This window comes from Schistocerca nitens, chromosome 2 (assembly GCF_023898315.1).
Source record: "Schistocerca nitens isolate TAMUIC-IGC-003100 chromosome 2, iqSchNite1.1, whole genome shotgun sequence".
Taxonomy (NCBI): domain Eukaryota; kingdom Metazoa; phylum Arthropoda; class Insecta; order Orthoptera; family Acrididae; genus Schistocerca; species Schistocerca nitens.
Window position 1 is genome coordinate 113,535,357 of NC_064615.1, and position 18,107 is coordinate 113,553,463.

The 18,107-nt window shown below is 39.1% G+C and overlaps 2 protein-coding genes across 2 annotated transcripts in view; one reads left to right on the forward strand and one right to left on the reverse strand.

Moving 5' to 3' along the window:
- The window catches only part of LOC126235785 (endoribonuclease LACTB2), a 94,755-nt gene that overhangs the window by 74,913 nt on the left and 1,735 nt on the right, over positions 1-18,107 (reverse strand). The gene's annotated exons all lie outside the window — the stretch shown is intronic.
- LOC126235784 (centrosomal protein of 78 kDa) overlaps positions 13,431-18,107 on the forward strand; it is a 142,348-nt gene continuing 137,671 nt past the window's right edge. Inside the window, exon 1 of the mRNA XM_049944591.1 lies at positions 13,431-14,023. The gene's annotated coding sequence lies outside the window, so the exon portion shown is untranslated. The remainder of the gene's footprint in view (positions 14,024-18,107) is intronic.

Below are 18,107 nucleotides of genomic sequence, written 5' to 3' on the forward strand. Positions count from 1 at the left end.
ATATATATATATATATATATATATATATATAATAGAGGGAAACATTCCACGTAGGAAAAATATATCTAAAAACACAGATTATGTGACTTACCGAACGAAAGTGCTGGCAGGTCGATAGACACACAAACAAACACAAACATACACACAAAATTCAAGCTTTCGCAACAAACTGTTGCCTCATCAGGAAAGAGGGAAGGAGAGGGAAAGACGAAAGGATGTGGGTTTTAAGGGAGAGGGTAAGGAGTCATTCCAATCCCAGGAGCGGAAAGACTTACCTGAGGGGGAAAAAAAGGAAAAAAGGACAGGTATACACTCGCACACACACACATATCCATCCGCACATTCTAGTGCTGTCCTATTACCTTCTGCTATGATCAAACCTGTATATTTAAACACTTCCACTCTTTGATATTCTTTCCCATTTATTTTTATTGAAGTCTCTTCTCTGTGCCCAACAGGATTTCTGAGGGAAGTGGTACAGTGGTTAACACACTGGACTCGTGTTCAGGAGAACAACAAATCTGCATCCGACCATCCAGATTTAGGTTTTCCTTGATTTCTCTAAATCACTCCAGGCAAATGATGGGATGATTCCTTAGAAAGTGCACAGACAATTTTCTTCTCCATATTTGAAACAGTCCAAGCTTATGGTTCGCCTCTAATGACCTTGATCTCAATGGGACATTAAATCCTAATCTTCCCTTGTACCAGGATCTCCCACCATCATATTCTTTGTTTTGTCCTTATTCAGTTCCAGTCCGAACTTCTAAACTTCTCCTTCTAATACTGCATATTCATCCTTAAAAGCTCAAAATTTCTTGCAATGAATTCTACATGGACAGCATATGCCACCACTTGGATCTGCCAGTTAAATATTGCTTCCCCTGGGTTTATTTCATTCGCTGAAATACCTTCACTACTACTAAATTAAAAAATAGCACAGAGATCATGTCTCCTTACTGCAGCCCCCTCCCTACTTGGAACTCTCCTGTCAGCCCCACTTATTTTAGTGGGATTCTAAAATCTTTCATACTTTGGAGAACCTTATTCCTGACTAGACTCTTTATTTTTGTTTAAAATCAATGTACTACTGGTGAAGTTGCTTTCACATTCCTAAAATTTCTCCAGCATTTGCCCATTTCTCCTAAATCCAGCCTAATAATCTCCCAGTACCCTTTCCTCCCAGCATTCTAGTTGAGAGACTAAAATCTTACCAAACACCTTATATTTTGTCTCCTAGAGAGTAATTCTATGATAACTGCTGCATTCTGACTTATTGCATTTCTTATGTGGTGGGCAGAGTATTCCTCGCTCCAATCCTTAGGCATTTCTTCCTCTTCCATATTTCCTTTATAAAGTCATCTCCATCGCCTTTCTATCAAACTTTAATAATTAGTCCTCTGTGCCATCTTATCCTTCTGCTTTATCCTTCTTTATGTTTGTGACTGTATTCTTCGTTTCTCCTTAGTCTGGCGATTCAACTTCCTGCTCCTCCACTTCTAATTCTAATTCCAAATCTGGTTGCTCCTCTTCCTCATTCACAGCTTCCTCTCTGTTACCTCCCACATTTCCATCAAGAAACTCAGTAAAATACTCTTTCCATCTTCCCAAAGCTTTGCTTTTGTCTCCAGTTAGGTTCCTATATTTATCTTTATAGAAGACTGCTCTTGGTTGGAATACTTTCTTCACTTCTCTAGATATTTCACAGAACATTCGTATCTCATTATTGTTCCTTATTTCATCCAACTGCTCTATCTTCCTCCTTTCATACTTCCTTTTCTTCACCCTGCTTAACTTATCCACTCTGTTCCTCTTCTCTCTATACTCTTCCAAACTTTTGCAGCATTATTTGCCTTGCTTTATTTCTCTCATGGATTACCAGTGACAACTCCTCATTGGACCATTTAACTGTTTTTTGTATTCTAACCACCCCAGTACTTCCCCTGCAAGCTTCACTAATGGCTGTTTTCAATATCTTCCATTTAGTTTCCACATCCTCTTCCTCCTCAAGTCCTTTCTCATCTCAAAAATCTCTTCTTAATTTCTTATTGTATTCTTCCTGCTGCCCTTTAATTTAGAGACTTTCTATATTGTGTTTTGCTTCTTTCCTGCTCGTCTGTTTCTTGCCAGATCTATCTTCTGTCTATATCTGATCTGCACTAAGTAATGATATGTCTCTCTCTCAACCCCTCTATAGCTCTAAATTCCATAATATCTAATGTATGCCATTTATTCATAATTATATACTTTATTTGGCTTCTTGCACCTGCATCTGGTGATGCCCAAGTGCGTTTCTTAATATCGTTCCTTGGATGCCATGTATCCTTTATTATCATCAACTCTTTCCTCTGGCAAAGTCTGTTGGTCTTAAAAGTCCATTATCATTACTTACTTAATGCATGCTTTCTCTTCCTATATGTTTCTATACACTTCTTCTTATGTTATTTTTGCATTCAGAACCCAAGGATTGTTTTACATGATGCCTTTGAAGTTTGCTGATTTCCTCAACTTCATCTACATCCAAAATAGGGGCACAGGCACACACCATTATAACCTTAAAAAATTTTGCTCTAAATTTCAAAGAAAACAACCTATCACTGACTGCTGTGAAACTAATTACATTTAACTTCATTGACCTACATATACGAAAGCTCGTACTATGACGGCCTGTATCCCCTCCATTATACATCAATATACTAGTATGTTTCCCCAACGCTATCATTCTCTGTCCTTTCCAATGTATTTCTTGTAATGCCGCTATTTTCAATCAATACTTATCCATTTCTTCTCTAATTCTTGCCATCAGCCACGTTTTAATGTTCCAGGTGGCAATCATAATAATCATTTTCCTTCTTGTTACAATGTTTCCTCACCTGGCTGTCATCCTGTAATTCATATTCTTTCTAGGCTGATGTGTGGCATCTGCAATAATTCCATTTTGGAGGCAGGGTTGTTAGTCCCACACCCAACCTCTAACCTGGAGAACCAAGATTTTCCCTTAGGGTTTACTCCCATAGGAAGATTGGCTTCCCTATGCTTATGGATCCCCCACCCCTTCCCATATGAGACACAATTCATCTGGGTTCCCTGTCGAGGGAAGCACAGCCCTCAACTTTACTGGAGTACACAAACTCCTCCACTCAGCTCTGAAGGCACCTTTGATAAGACTGTCTCACATGGGAGGACATCTACTTACACTACAAAATCACAAACTTTTTTCAAAAGTTAAATAGGAACAGTGGTACTGTAGACACTCTCAAAAAGATCTTTCAAGTGCATTGTCATTACCTATATTTTGTGGCAGTTTGTTGCACAATTTTATTCCTATATGTAATGTATGAGTACCTTTCTGACAAAATTTGAATTAGCTGAGAAATGTTCCAAGTTTTCTTTTAATCTTGAATTGTGGCTGTGTATGTAAACTTTTTTTTCTCATACTGTCTGCTGTAACTACTAAATTTGTGTGTGCACCGCTTCATAGTTTGCAAGTGAGTGGTTGTGTGTGCAGCCTGCCGGCTGCACTCCCTGTTAGGACTAATGACTATATAAGCTGGAACAAAGGCTCTGCCAGCCGCTTGTGTGTTGTCTGTTGTATGTACAGGGTGTTTCAAAAATGACCGGTATATTTGAAACGGCAATAAAAACTAAACGAGCAGCGATAGAAATACACCGTTTGTTTCAATATGCTTGGGACAACAGTACATTTTCAGCCAGACAAACTTTCGAAATTACAGTAGTTACAATTTTCAACAACAGATGGCGCTGCGGTCTGGGAAACTCTATAGTACGATATTTTCCACATATCCACCATGCGTAGCAATAATATGGCGTAGTCTCTGAATGAAATTACCCGAAACCTTTGACAACGTGTCTGGTGGAATGGCTTCACATGCAGATGAGATGTACTGCTTCAGCTGTTCAATTGTTTCTGGATTCTGGCGGTACACCTGGTCTTTCAAGTGTCCCCACAGAAAGAAGTCACAGGGGTTCATGTCTGGCGAATAGGGAGGCCAATCCACGCCGCCTCCTGTATGTTTCGGATAGCCCAAAGCAATCACACGATCATCGAAATATTCATTCAGGAAATTAAAGACGTCGGCCGTGCGATGTGGCCGGGCACCATCTTGCATAAACCACGAGGTGTTCGCAGTGTCGTCTAAGGCAGTTTGTACCGCCATAAATTCACGAAGAATGTCCAGATAGCGTGATGCAGTAATCGTTTCGGATCTGAAAAATGGGCCAATGATTCCTTTGGAAGAAATGGCGGCCCAGACCAGTACTTTTTGAGGATGCAGGGACCATGGGACTGCAACATGGGGCTTTTCGGTTCCCCATATGCGCCAGTTCTGTTTATTGGGAAGCCGTCCAGGTAAAAATAAGCTTCATCAGTAAACCAAATGCTGCCCACATGCATATCGCCGTCATCAATCCTGTGCACTATATCGTTAGCGAATGTCTCTCGTGCAGCAATGGTAGCGGCGCTGAGGGGTTGCCGCGTTTGAATTTTGTATGGATAGAGGTGTAAACTCTGGCGCATGAGACGATACGTGGACGTTGGCGTCATTTGGACCGCAGCTGCAACACGGCGAATGGAAACCCGAGGCCGCTGTTGGAACACCTGCTGCACTAGCTGCACATTGCCCTCTGTGGTTGCCGTACGCGGTCGCCCTACCTTTCCAGCACGTTCATCCGTCACGTTCCCAGTCCGTTGAAATTTTTCAAACAGATCCTTTATTGTATCGCTTTTCGGTCCTTTGGTTACATTAAACCTCCGTTGAAAACTTCGTCTTGTTGCAACAACACTGTGTTCTAGGCGGTGGAATTCCAACACCAGAAAAATCCTCTGTTCTAAGGAATAAACCATGTTGTCTACAGCACACTTGCACATTGTGAACAGCACACGCTTACAGCAGAAAGACGACGTACAGAATGGCGCACCCACAGACTGCGTTGTCTTCTATATCTTTCACATCACTTGCAGCGCCATCTGTTGTTGAAAATTGTAACTACTGTAATTTCGAAAGTTTGTCCGCCTGAAAATGTACTGTTGTCCCAAGCATATTGCAACAAACGGTGTATTTCTATCGCTGCTCGTTTAGTTTTTATTGCCATTTCAAATATACCGGTCATTTTTGAAACACCCTGTACTTTGTCTCTCATGTGTTTGTGCTTTTTCATGTAATGAAGTTAAAGTGTTCTTTGGTTAGAACACTATCATAATACCGATTACATATTTTTTAAATATACCTTACAGTGTCCACAGTACAGGTGAATCCCAACTAAAGCACTTTTTGTGTTTTAAACAATGATATATCAGTGCACTCAGTAATAATCCTAATTGCTAGCAGTGCACTCAGCAATAATCCTAATTGCTCTCTTTTAGATTCTGGAGGTCCCCTGAGCTGCTGAAGGGTTTCCCTAGAATATGAAGCCACATTTCTGTTATCTACAAAAATATGCATAGCAAGCATAAATTAGTGATTGCTCATTTGTGCAACTTTTTTAGGAGCCTTAAAATATAACTACTTGAGCTTGTTATTGACATAATCAACATATTATCCCCATTTTAAATCACTCTGTATCCTAATATCCAGAAACTTTGTTGCCACTTTATTTACAATGAGTGGATTTATAATAGCGACATCTGGATTATGAAGAAATCTATTTTGTTACCTGTGGAAATTAATTGATACTGTTTTGCTGGTGTTTATAATGAGTTGATTTTTTTTTTATTGACCATTTACTAAGCTGACTGGTAAGGAGTTTACAACATGTTGAATACTTTTGTTTGTGCCCCTTTTACTAATAGTGTTACAGCAGAAGTAAACTTATTTGTTTTATGTGAATCAACATCCAAATTGACATCATCGGTGTAAGAAACAGAAGACCCTATACAGACCCTTGAGAGATGCCCTGGGTGAAAGAGAGTTCTTCTGATAAATATTCTGAAATTATTCATAATTTTACCTCTTTGTGCCTTATTCCTATGTTTTTCTTGCAGGTGCTTGGAAACTAATGAATCTATTTACTTCATAGGCCACTGAGAGTACAACTTTCAAACTTGTTTCGGATAATATCATGGTTAAACACGCAGAGTGCTTTGGCTAAGTCCAAACACATACATCCTGTTAGCTGTTCTCCATCAATCTTTTCAAAGCATTGTAAGTGCACTCTTAGATATATGTCACAGTTGATTCCTCACTTGTGAAACTATGTTGAAAATTAATTGACATTCCATTTTTGTTTATGTTTTTCATTAACTTGTACAGTACTTTTTCCAATACTTTGGACAAACAGAAGGGCGATGTGATGGAATGATTGCTCATAGTTTCATCTTCCTTAGTAATTTTGTAAATAGGTTTTCACTCCTGATGTTTTTAACACTTCAGGAAAGATGCCTGATTGTTTTGAGCAGTTACATAGATGAGAACTACTTTAGCGCACGTAAAAATTCTTATGGCAAACATTTTACCACATTCACTAAGTGCACTCTGCAAATTATCACCTTCGATAAGACCATACCAAGTGTTCAAATCAAGCTTCTGGTTTCTGGTAGTTTCACTTTTCTTTATATGTTTATAATGCTAGTGAATTCCTGTTAATGGCATATCTCCTGAGGTGATAGATTAGCTTAATTAGAGAACAACAGAGAAATGAATCAGCCAGTGTCATTCTTCGCACAAACATTCTGAAAGTTGTTGATTTATTGTTTGTGATTTTGGGGTGAGATAAAAATGTAAATCAGAGTAAATTTATATATAAAATTGCAAACTGTACCCTGATGCACCTCAATTCATACACAATTTGCATAAAAATGCTATGAAATGAAGTGGCAAATTGTATAACCAGTCCTCAATGACTGTAGCTATGGCTAAAAACACTTACTTTGGTTAAGAAAGGGGTCCATTATCCAGGAAGACACATTTTCAATAACTTTCCAGCAGCCATAAAAGTTTTACTGCTAAAACTTGTCAGAGCAAGAGGCTCCTAAAGGATTTATTACTCATCCACTGACGAATTTCTTAGCAGAACCAACTGATGTGTATATGCAACTAATAATATCAAATAATGCAAGTATTAGTACAATGTGAATTATGTAAAAATTGAGTGCAGTAATGTGATCATTGTAATTAAGTGTTGTAAAATTATTTTTCTATTTGTTGATGCATGGCTACAATACTGTAAGATTTTTATCACAGGCACTTCGTTGTATTATATTTTACTACCTTTTAAATGAAAAGATGTTCAATATTTTTTAACTTGTTCCACATACTCAAGGGCCATCTCACTTGGAATTTGTGCAAGATATATTACCAATTTGGTTTTCTTTGTAAATACTTATTGTGTATTCTTGTTTCCCGGTATGTTCTACATCCAGGAGGGTCTCCTTACTATGGATATATTGAAGCAAAAATTTAATCTACAAACTCTCTGTAAGCATGGATAAGAATGAAGGGCAAATGTACACTACTGATATTTTCAATTATCATTTATCACACTTTGGCATAGGGTGCATCCACAGAAGAATTAAGTAGTGCATTTGTGACTAAGCATCAGCAAACAAGTGACAATGTTATATGGTATGGCATTATAATTATGTTTGTGAAAAACTAAACAAAAGTGTTAAGTACCATCAAAGGCCACATAAAATGGGAAGAAGTGAAGCTACACAGTAAAAGCTTCTTGTATCAGACAGTCATGGTCAGCTTTGTGTAGAAATCCTGAACTAGTTTTTACAACCAAATGTCTTTGCTTCATCAGTGATTAAACCAAATGCCCAATGAAGGACGTGATTCATAACATCAAGAAAAAAACAAATGGAATGACACAATTGCCCTAATGAACAGCTACATAATGAGGACTGTGTCACACTATAACCACTCTACTGTAGTGGACATAAATGTCTTCCTCAGATGAAGTGACTACACAAAAGGTGGGCTTCACTTAATTTTTAAAGGAAAAGAAAAACTTTGCAAATATTTACAGTATGCATTATTGGCATGCTCCAGTAGACCAGTATTAATAACAGTCAAGCCTAACCTACCCTCTGCAGAAAAACATCTGACAAGAACTGATGAGTCTATAATAGCAACAGAACCAGAAGTAGACAAAGAATCATCAACAGGTATATTGCTACCTAGGACAGTATGGAAAGCAGCAACAGAATCAAACAGGACTGCTTCTTCATTGACCTCTTCCTATGCAGAAGTTGTTTCTGCATAGAAAGCTGATGCTGAAGAGACACCACCAAGAGGAGCAACGGAAACACTATCACGAAAGAAACCAGAAAGGAGAGCAAAAGTGAGTTTTCTGCAATTACTGTAGCAACATCACCAGCAGAAATGACTTCAACAGCTCCATCAATGACATCAACAACTCCAGCACCAGTAGAGGTGTCAGCAACAGCAGTGGTACCAGTGACAATACTGTCAGCACCGACAACTCCAACAGCAAAGATATTAGCAACAGCAAAGGTATTAGAAACAGCAGTGGCACCAAGAATGCCACTCATAGTGTCAACTTAAGGCCAAGGTGGCCTGCAACAAAAGAAATGTCAAACATGACAACTTCGTATAAGGTGCAGTCTCACAGCAATATTATAAATAAATTTAGACATTCAATTGCAACTAATGAAACAATACCAGAATTTTCTCATGGAAATGTACCGACTAGTGTAAACCATTACTCTGGCCCAAAAATCTATATTCATAATGTGCAGGGACTTACAAATAAGCTAAATGAGTTAGAACTTTTAACTAGCATCAGCAGTGAACTATCAGATACCAAAATACTGTGTATTACTGAACACTTTATGAGGTCTCTCAAAATAGAATCAGTTGTGTTACTACAATTCAGACTAGTGCATCACTTTTCAAGGCAAAACTTCAGAGGTGAAGGAAGCTGCATGTATGTAAAAGACAGTGTTTGCAGCTACTCCATTGGGCATATGTAACTCCTACTCTATTGAAAAAGACACAGAACTGTCTGGTATTGAAATCAAAGGTATTGATGTTCATGTAATATCAGTTTATAGATCTCCCTCAGGCAGCTTGTGCTCCTTTTATAGAAGTTTCAGACCAGTATTAGAAAAAGTTATGAAAAGACAACCATAAAGGGTCGTAATCTATAGTGACTTTACCATTAAGGGAACATCCCCAACTAGGGTAAGCTCTTGATCAAGTGGTCATTGAAGTAATTCAAGCATACCTGAAAGCCACACACATTAGCAGTGTGTTGTCATCTCCGAGAATGTGATGCGAAAGAGCAATACTGTGAACTTCTGATTGAGCCTGCCCTGGGTGAGTGCCTATTTAAAATGTGCCAAGCTATGCTTGCCCTCATTTATCATGTTATTACTGTTTACATACATTTGCCTTACTGTGTTCAGTGTATGTTACGGTGATTTGCGTACATGCCACATTCTACTTGTACTAACATTCTTGGTTGTGTTGTGTGTCCAAGTTACAACACAAGTGACTATGAGTGTGGGATTGTTATCTGCAAGGTTTTCAGTCTGGTTGGTCCCCTGTTGCATCTACAATGTCTAACAGTGCTACCGATGAGTTTTTATGCCAGCTCGTTGATCAGCAGTGGGGTCTTACTGTGATGTTGCAGCATCTCAGACAACAGCAGGAAGCATTTGCCACAGTGCTATATAATCACATCCAGAAATTGCAAACACTTGCCTCTGTTTTGGCCATTTCGAGTCTATCTCAATCTACGTTGCCTGCCACATTGCCCCTTGCTCCTCCTGTTTTGCCTGTCACTACCCTGGTCGTTTATCCCCCGACGTTTCTGACTTACAATGAGGCTGTCAAAGAATGGGAAGCCTATGAAAAACAGTTGTGGCAGCATTTCCATGCATTTGGGTTGACTAATGTTACCTCATGCTGTGCTTTCTTTTTGTCTTGGTTATCACCTCATAAGTATCAACTTCTTTGCCACATGACCCATTGCAGAATCTGTCTTCACTCTCTTTTGATAACATGTGCGACCTTCTTTCAAAATACTACTGTAATCAGACACATGTCATTGCCGCTCAAGTTGAGTTCTATCAGAGTCGCAAAAAACCGGAACATTCCTATAAGACTTGGGCAGCTGAGCTTCATGGTTTACGCTACTGATGTACATAAGGAATTGTTGTTGTTGTTGTTGTGGTCTTCAGTCGTGAGACTGATTTGATGCAGCTCTCCATGCTACTCTATCCTGTGCAAGCTTCTTCATCTCCCAGTACCTATCGTATGCCAACCAAATGGTTCGTGATGCAACCATTTGATTGGCTCCTGGTCATGAGGTTCATGAGCAGGCCCTCCAATGTGAAAACCCATCCCTATCTGACATTCTGACTGTTCCACAATCATTTGAGGTTCCGAGCACAGTGGGTAGTCAAATTGAGTCATGGTGTGAGGTTGCAGAAGTTCAACCTGCTGTGTCATCCAAACAAGCCACAGCGAGGGCAAAAGCACCATAGATGCAAAGAAACGAACTGGTGCCAGTGCCATAGAGACTCACCACTTGTGTGAGTTCCACCAGCGCCACAGGTGATACTGAGGATTAAGATATCTACTTCGTCTCAGCCAATTGCCAGCCGAGTACAATCCAACCTTGACCAGGCGACAACAGACAGAAGCCTACTCACAAGATGGTAGAGCAGCTCTCACTCAATTGGTTATAGATCATTGTCCAGGGCTGACTTAAGACAGGGAACGTCATTTATTGAACTCTTAGAAGTGAACACACAGTAGTTGTAAATTGCATTTGCTATGTACTGAGAAATTTACCTATGATTACTTGCACTTAGCCATTGAGGGTCTTTTTTGTGTTATACTGCAAGCAGTGTTGCAGACTTCATTATTCAACAAATCAAAAAGACAGGTAAACCTTTTTAACTCATTTGTGACTTTGTTACTAATTTGTTGGAGTGTTGTAGAACCTACGTTCTCCTATCCTGTTACCTGATCCTGAGGCACAGCTGTGTAGTAGTGGCACAGAGAAATTGTCTTAGCGGTGTACTGCACCAGAAACCATTTCATGAACTCACAAACTCGGCCTACTGTAACAACAATGGCAACTAGGCCTCCACAGCATAAGTGACGAGGCCTTCTGAAAACTGGTGGTGATGATTTACGAAACAACTCACTTCCTCCTCCCCCCCCCCCCCCCCGAATCATTTGTTGAATAGTTCACAGGGGACAACATGGTAGCAGCAGTCCACATGTGAGCAAAATATCATGGTGGCCAGCCCACCTCACTGGAACAGCCACAGTAGCAACATCAGCAGCACAGCAAGCCCGGTAATGAACAAAAACACAAGTGCTTCATGGTTCCCCATTGTCTGTGTGTTTTGTCGCTCATGATAGGCTGGATTGTCCTAAGAAGTGGGTCATTTGTGCCAGTGGAACAAAATGGGCAATATTGCTCTGTTTGTAACACAAACTTCCGACAGCCTATTGCAGATGCTGACATGGATGTCAGTTGTGTATCGGCAAGCTTTTTATTGATTTCAAGGTTTATCAGAAGGTTTTGCACATGCAAGTCAACACTGGTGCTGCTGTGTCATTACTCAACTTGCAGATGTACATAGACTTGGTTCTCCTCCTTTAGTACCAGTATCACGTACATTAGTCACCGACAATAAACAAAGCTTTTCAATATTATATAGTTTCTTGGCCCCAATCACATATAAATTTGTGGTCTGTCCACTGACTTTTCTGGTGGTGAACAATGCATGCACCAAAAATTTGTTTGGTTTGGATGCCTTTAACCTGTCCAGGTTTATTATTTCCAATGAAGTTAATCTAATCTCTGATCAAGTACCTTATGCACAACTCAACTCTTTATGCTCTCAACATTCTGCTCTGTTTTCAAAGCCCACATCACCATGAAACCTTCAACCAGACCCCGTTTCTTTTGGACTCATCCGGTGCCACTTCTTTCAGCCTACTGTTGTTTACCTTTGATTCGAAGTCTCTCGTGCTGGTTTCAAACCCCTTCGTCAGAATGTCTCTGCCATTGTGGGTCACCCGCATCCTTCATCGGTCAAGGAACTCAAGGTTTTTAGGTAAGATTGCTTATTATCATCAGTTTTTGCCAGGGGGCAGCACAATCTTCATATGACTTGGTGCATAACAGACGTCTTTCCACTGGTTGCAGGCATCTGAAATGGCGTTTTCCAAACTAAAGTCTATGTTACAATCTGCATCTTGCCTCATAACCACCAACCACGTCAACATGAAATGTTAGCAATAGATGTGTCCCAGCATGGGCTGGGGGTGGTGTTAGGTCATAAATATTCTGATGGCTCAAAACGGCCTATTGCATGAGCATTGAAGACACTTAATTTGGTTCAGACTAAACATTCACAAATAGAGAAAGAAGCCCTCACCATTGTTTATGCCTTAAAGAAATTTCATGTTTTCGGTGTGGTGTAAGGTTCCATTTCGTCATGGATCACAAGCTATCAGTTTTGATGTTTAACCCATCAGTGTTGTTGCCAGACAAAGCAGCACATCTCCTTCAACATGGGGCATTGTTCCTCTCTAAGTAAAACTAAAAGATCACTTCCACCCCATGGCTAAACATGTGAATGCTAGTGCGCTCTCCTGTCTTCTGGCCAGCCCAGACACAGTTTTGATAGGGAGGAGTTACTCTGTTTCCATGTTGATGAATGCACTCATAAAACTATTAATGGTTTTCCAATTACTAGCATTCAGGTCACACAGTCTAATGCTGCTGATCCGATTTTGCAGAAAGTGATACATTCCGTACAACATAGCTGACCAGAGGCTCCTCCATTGTAGGCATCTGACCCCCTCTGTAATTACTGTGTGTTTCGGTATCGTTAACGGTGTTCTGCTCCTTGATAAGGACTATTCACCTCCTTGCATAGTGGTTCCCAAGCTCTCCGTTCAGACATCCTGCAACTGCTGTGCGCTGATCACTGGACGGTGTAACACACTGAGGTGTTAGGCTGTCATCATGTTTTTTGGCCTCATTTGGATGGCAACATCACTCATTTCATTACACCATGTTGTCACTATGCATCACAGTGAGCTGCCCCATGGGCAACATTGTCTCCGTGGCTGCAGCCTTTGCAGGCCTGGGATCGTCTCCACTTCAATTTCACCAGCCCTTTCCTTATTTCCTAATAGTAATTGATGCATTCTCTCGGTTCCCATATGTTGTTTGTTGCCCGTCTTCTTTGGCCTCTGCCACCGTGGCAACCCTGTCAAAAATGTTTTCCATCAAAGGACTTCTGGCAACATTGGTCTCTGACAACAGCCCTCAGTTTGTGTCACAGGAGTTTGCTTCATTCTGGTCCAGGGTGGCTGTCTTGTCACACGGGTTTGGTCATCAGCCAAAATGGATTTCTGTGGTCATCTCCCAATGCCACAGCCACTGTCTCTGCAACCTCCATACACAGGAGGGCCTCTGTGCACATCATTGCAACCGGCTGCGCCTGTGCATGGACTACTGGACAACCCAAGCCAGGACACCGACGTCACCATGCCAGTCTGTGTCACTCGATGGAACAGCTGATGTGGCTGGGTCCCTGCCACGACATATTTGGGTCTCCTATCATGGGTCAATGAACATGGTGGAGCTTCTCCAATACTGCTACCAGTACTGATGCAGCCGCCATCCACACCGGAGCCATCTCCTCCACCTCAGCCACCAACTGCAGGGCCACAACCACCAACAGGCCCTGGACCTGATGTGGACATGGAGCTCATGATGACATCACCTGTCCTAATGTATGGATTGACACAAGAAGGCAGCTGCAACAGTGCCCGCACCCCAAGTACTTCTGACCATATGCCCCAGTACCAGCACATCACCTCAGTCAGAGCCTTGTAGAGGAAGGCACCATGGAGATCTCGCAAATCCGTGCTGTTTCCCAAGGGAAGAGGAATGAACTAAGGCGCACACACTTGAAAGTCGAGCACATAAGCAGTGTGTTGTCATCTGTGAGAGTGTGCTGAGAAAGAGCAACACTGTATACTTCCAATAGAGCCCACCACTGGTGAGTGCCTATTCAGACTCTGCTGCACTACGCTCACACTCAGTTATAATGTTATTACTGCTTATGTACATTAGCCTTATCTTGTTGTGTTCAGTGTGTGTTATGGTGACTGGCGTACATGCCACAGTCTGTTAAAGTTGTACTAAGATTCTTTGTTGTATGTCCAAGTTACAACAGTTAGCAACATGGATTATTCTATTAGATCTTTAAATCTGGGATATTCTGACCTTAATGCACTCATTATATAGACAGTCTTTCTGGAGTAAATTTCAACCCAAAAAAATTACAAATCACAGTAGAAGTTTTATGTCAAACCAATTAACTCATTTTTCTGTCGCATATGCAGAGAAAGAACTGGGAGACTGTATACTACTCTCAAATGGCAAGTGAAAAATTTGAAACTTTTCTAAACATTTTATGTTACTATTTCAACTGTCATTTCCCTTTAAAAACAAAAACCATATGTAACAATATAGCATCCTCCAACTGGATCACAGCAGGTATCATAAATTCAACAAAGAGAAAGAGAGAGCATTCCTCCCTCAGCAAGACTAGCCTCAGCAACAGTGAACAATTTAAGAAATACTTCAATGCATACAAAAGAATATTTAAAAATGTGGTGAGTGCTGCTAAAAATCTACAAAATGACATCCTTCTGAAGGCTTCATATAATAAAAGCAAATGCATATGGCAAATAATCAATGCAAAAAAAAGTAGAAATAGAAAAAGTGTAATTAAACTTAAAGTAAATTCAACATTAATTATTGACCAATAGGAAGTAACTCAAGAATTTAACTCATACTTTATTGAAACCATAGAAAAACTAACAGATTATCTAAAAGTAATTGTCTCCCTCAGTCAATCTTCAGTACCTTCATTAACACAATCTTTTATCACCTACATTGGGAGCAGAAATAGGAGATATCATTATTAGTAAAATAAAGAAAAAATCGTCAGCACAAGAAGAAATGAGAAATGATGCCATGCTTCCTTCTACACAGATGCAGTAAAGTTATTAGTAGACTGCTGTCTCATGTAATAAATTCTGATGCAATATTTCCACAAAAACTTAAAATGGCAAAAATCATACCCATGAATAAAAAGGAATCAAAATAAGATCCTGGCAACTACAGTCCAGTTGCAGTCCTCTCAGTATTCAGTAAAATATTTGAGTATGCAATGGCTGACAGACTAAACTCATTTCTTACAAAAAATAACGTTCTTTTTCCTGCTTTCCAAGAAAATAAAAAAAATTACTAAATGTAACACAAACAGATTTCAAAGAAACCTTGGATTACTACAGGTATTAAACTGTCTTAGAAAACTGTATGACATAGCAAGAATTACTAAAGACCCAGAAGAATTTTACACTATAAAAACAATTGTAACATACTGAGAAGAGTTGTCAGAAAGTAAAGAAATATGTATATTAGAAACAAAATTAACAACTTGGGTAATAGAATCAAATCAGTGTGGAATGTTGTTAGAAGGGAGGCAGGAAAAGTAACCACTTGGGTAGGTAGTATTACTATTAAAGAGAATGAGGCCATCTTAACCAACAGTACACAAGTAGCTACTATATTTAACAACCATTTCTCAAGTGTAGATGAAAAAACTGGTGAGAATAGTTCAAATGAAAAAGCCAAGCAGTACATGGAAGAGTCAGTTTTGAAAAATCCTAGTCAGATTAATTTTCACCTAACAACCTCTTTGGGAAATAAGGAAAAATCATTAAATCTTTGAAAAATAAATGCTCTGTTGGAGTAGATGATAACTCTAACATGATATTGAAACAATGTGGAGCAGTTACAGCTGATGTTCTGAGTCACACATGTAATGCAGAGTTTGATCATTAGTCCCTTTCTGTTCTTGATACGAGAATGACCTCCCTTCTTATCTGAAACAAGAAGCTAAACTGACACTTTTTGCTGATAATACAAGCATCATTATTAATAGAGTAAAAGTAACACCAATAGGAAATGATACAATTAATATCTTTGGAAAAGTTATTGGTTGGTTTTCTGCAAATGGGGTTGCTCTGAATTTTGAAAAAACAAAGTAAATCCAAATTTCTACTGCAAGGAGTACAGTTCCTTCCATAAATATAACACATCAACAGAATTCAGTTGCCAGGGTACGGCATATTAAGTTTTTGGGTGTACATGTAGATGAGAATCTTAATTGGAAACTTAATATTTTGGATCTCCTAAAGTAACAAGGTTCAGCAACTTTTGAGGATATAGAAAATTGTAAGCTAACACACTTTGCGTGCTTTCACTCTCTTTGTCATACAGAATACTATTTTGATGTAACTCAATACGTAGGCAAAAAGTATTCACTGCTCAGAAGAAAGTGGTTAGAATAATGTATGGGGCTCATAGTCGCACATATTGTAGACATCTGTTTAAAAGGTTACGAATTCTTACAACAGCCACACAGCACATTTATTCAGTAATGAAATTTGTTCTCAACAACATGGACCAGTTTAAAAACCACAGTGACATTCATGATTATAATACCGGAAAAATGAAGGACTTACACTATCCTCTACTTAACCTATCTCTGGCACAGAAAGGGGTAAAATATGCTGCTTTAAAACTTTTCAATAAATTACCAGATGAAATAAAATGTCTGACAGGAGGCAGTAAAAGTTTCAAAAATAAATTGAAATCTTATCTTCTTGACAACTCCTTCTATATCAAAAGTGAATTATTTATTTCATTTATTTATTTAGTTTTGGTCCTGTGACATAAGATCAATACAATGTTGTGGACTACAAATATCTACATTAATACGATGTACACTTTAATAAACAAATAATTGACATAAGTTGTTTATTAATTTAACATTGTAAAATTCTGTTTCATTCTGAGAGGTATTCATTTGCAGAGTAGAAACTGTAGTCCATCAGAAATGACTTCAGCCCCCCCCCCCCATTTTTTTTTCCCCCAAGCTGTCTTGCTTTACCAACTTACCAACTCTTCCGATAGGCTGATGTTATGACATATGAGACATGAATGTTATTGCCATTTCTTGTTGTGTAATTGCGCACAGAGCTGTTCAGCTGATAGGTATTGAAGGTTCCTAAATATTCTCTTACAAAGACTATTGTTTCAAATATATACAGGCATAGAAGGTTCAGTATCTTTACAGTAAGAAAAAGAGAGCGACGTGAAACTTGCCTCTTTATGTTGCAGCTGATTCTGATAGCTCGTTTCTGGATTTTGAAAACAGATTGACTACAGGGTGCATTCCCCTAAAATATTATTCCATATCTGATTGCTGTCTGTAAATGTGCGTGATATGCCTGTATTACTATTTCTCTATTACAACTTGTGCTTAGTATCCGTAGCATGTAACAGAATGATGATAGCTTGGTTGTAAGAGCTTTAGTGTGTGTATTCCACTTGAGATGACTCTGCAGATATATTCCTCGGAACTTAACATCATCAACTAATTTTAGAATTTTGTTGTTTATTTTCAATGCGTGTTCATTTTGTTGTTTATAGTGGGATATATGAAAGTTCATGGCCACCGTTTTCCCAGTGTTAATTATAAGTTTATTTTTTTTCCAAACCAGTGTGTTAGCTCCAGCAATGATGCATCTGTAGTTAATTGAAGCTGTTTTTGGTCTGATCCTGTAATCAAAATACTGGTATCATCTGCAAATAAAGTTTTCTGTTTGGCATGGGCAGTGTCATTCAGATCATCAATATACAAAAGAAAGAGGATGGGGCCTAATGTTGATCCTTGTGGCACACCATATTTGATGGTAGTTTTTTTGATGTGTATGTTGTTCTTCTTGAAATGTTTTCAGTTATTGTGTCTTGTTTGAGAACAACTTTTTGTTGCCAGCTAGTAAGATATGATCTAATCCATTCATTTGGAATACCTCTAATTCCCTTTCTTTCCAACTTATATCTGTAGGTATAATATATGCACTTTGTGCCATTTAAGGGAATGGGGCAGAAAATAAAAAAAAAGCCCTTGATTCATGTGTGCATTTCTTATGCACTTGACATGTTCCATATCATAACCGTCACCATGAGACTGATCAGTGGAACATATAACTAACTAACTACTG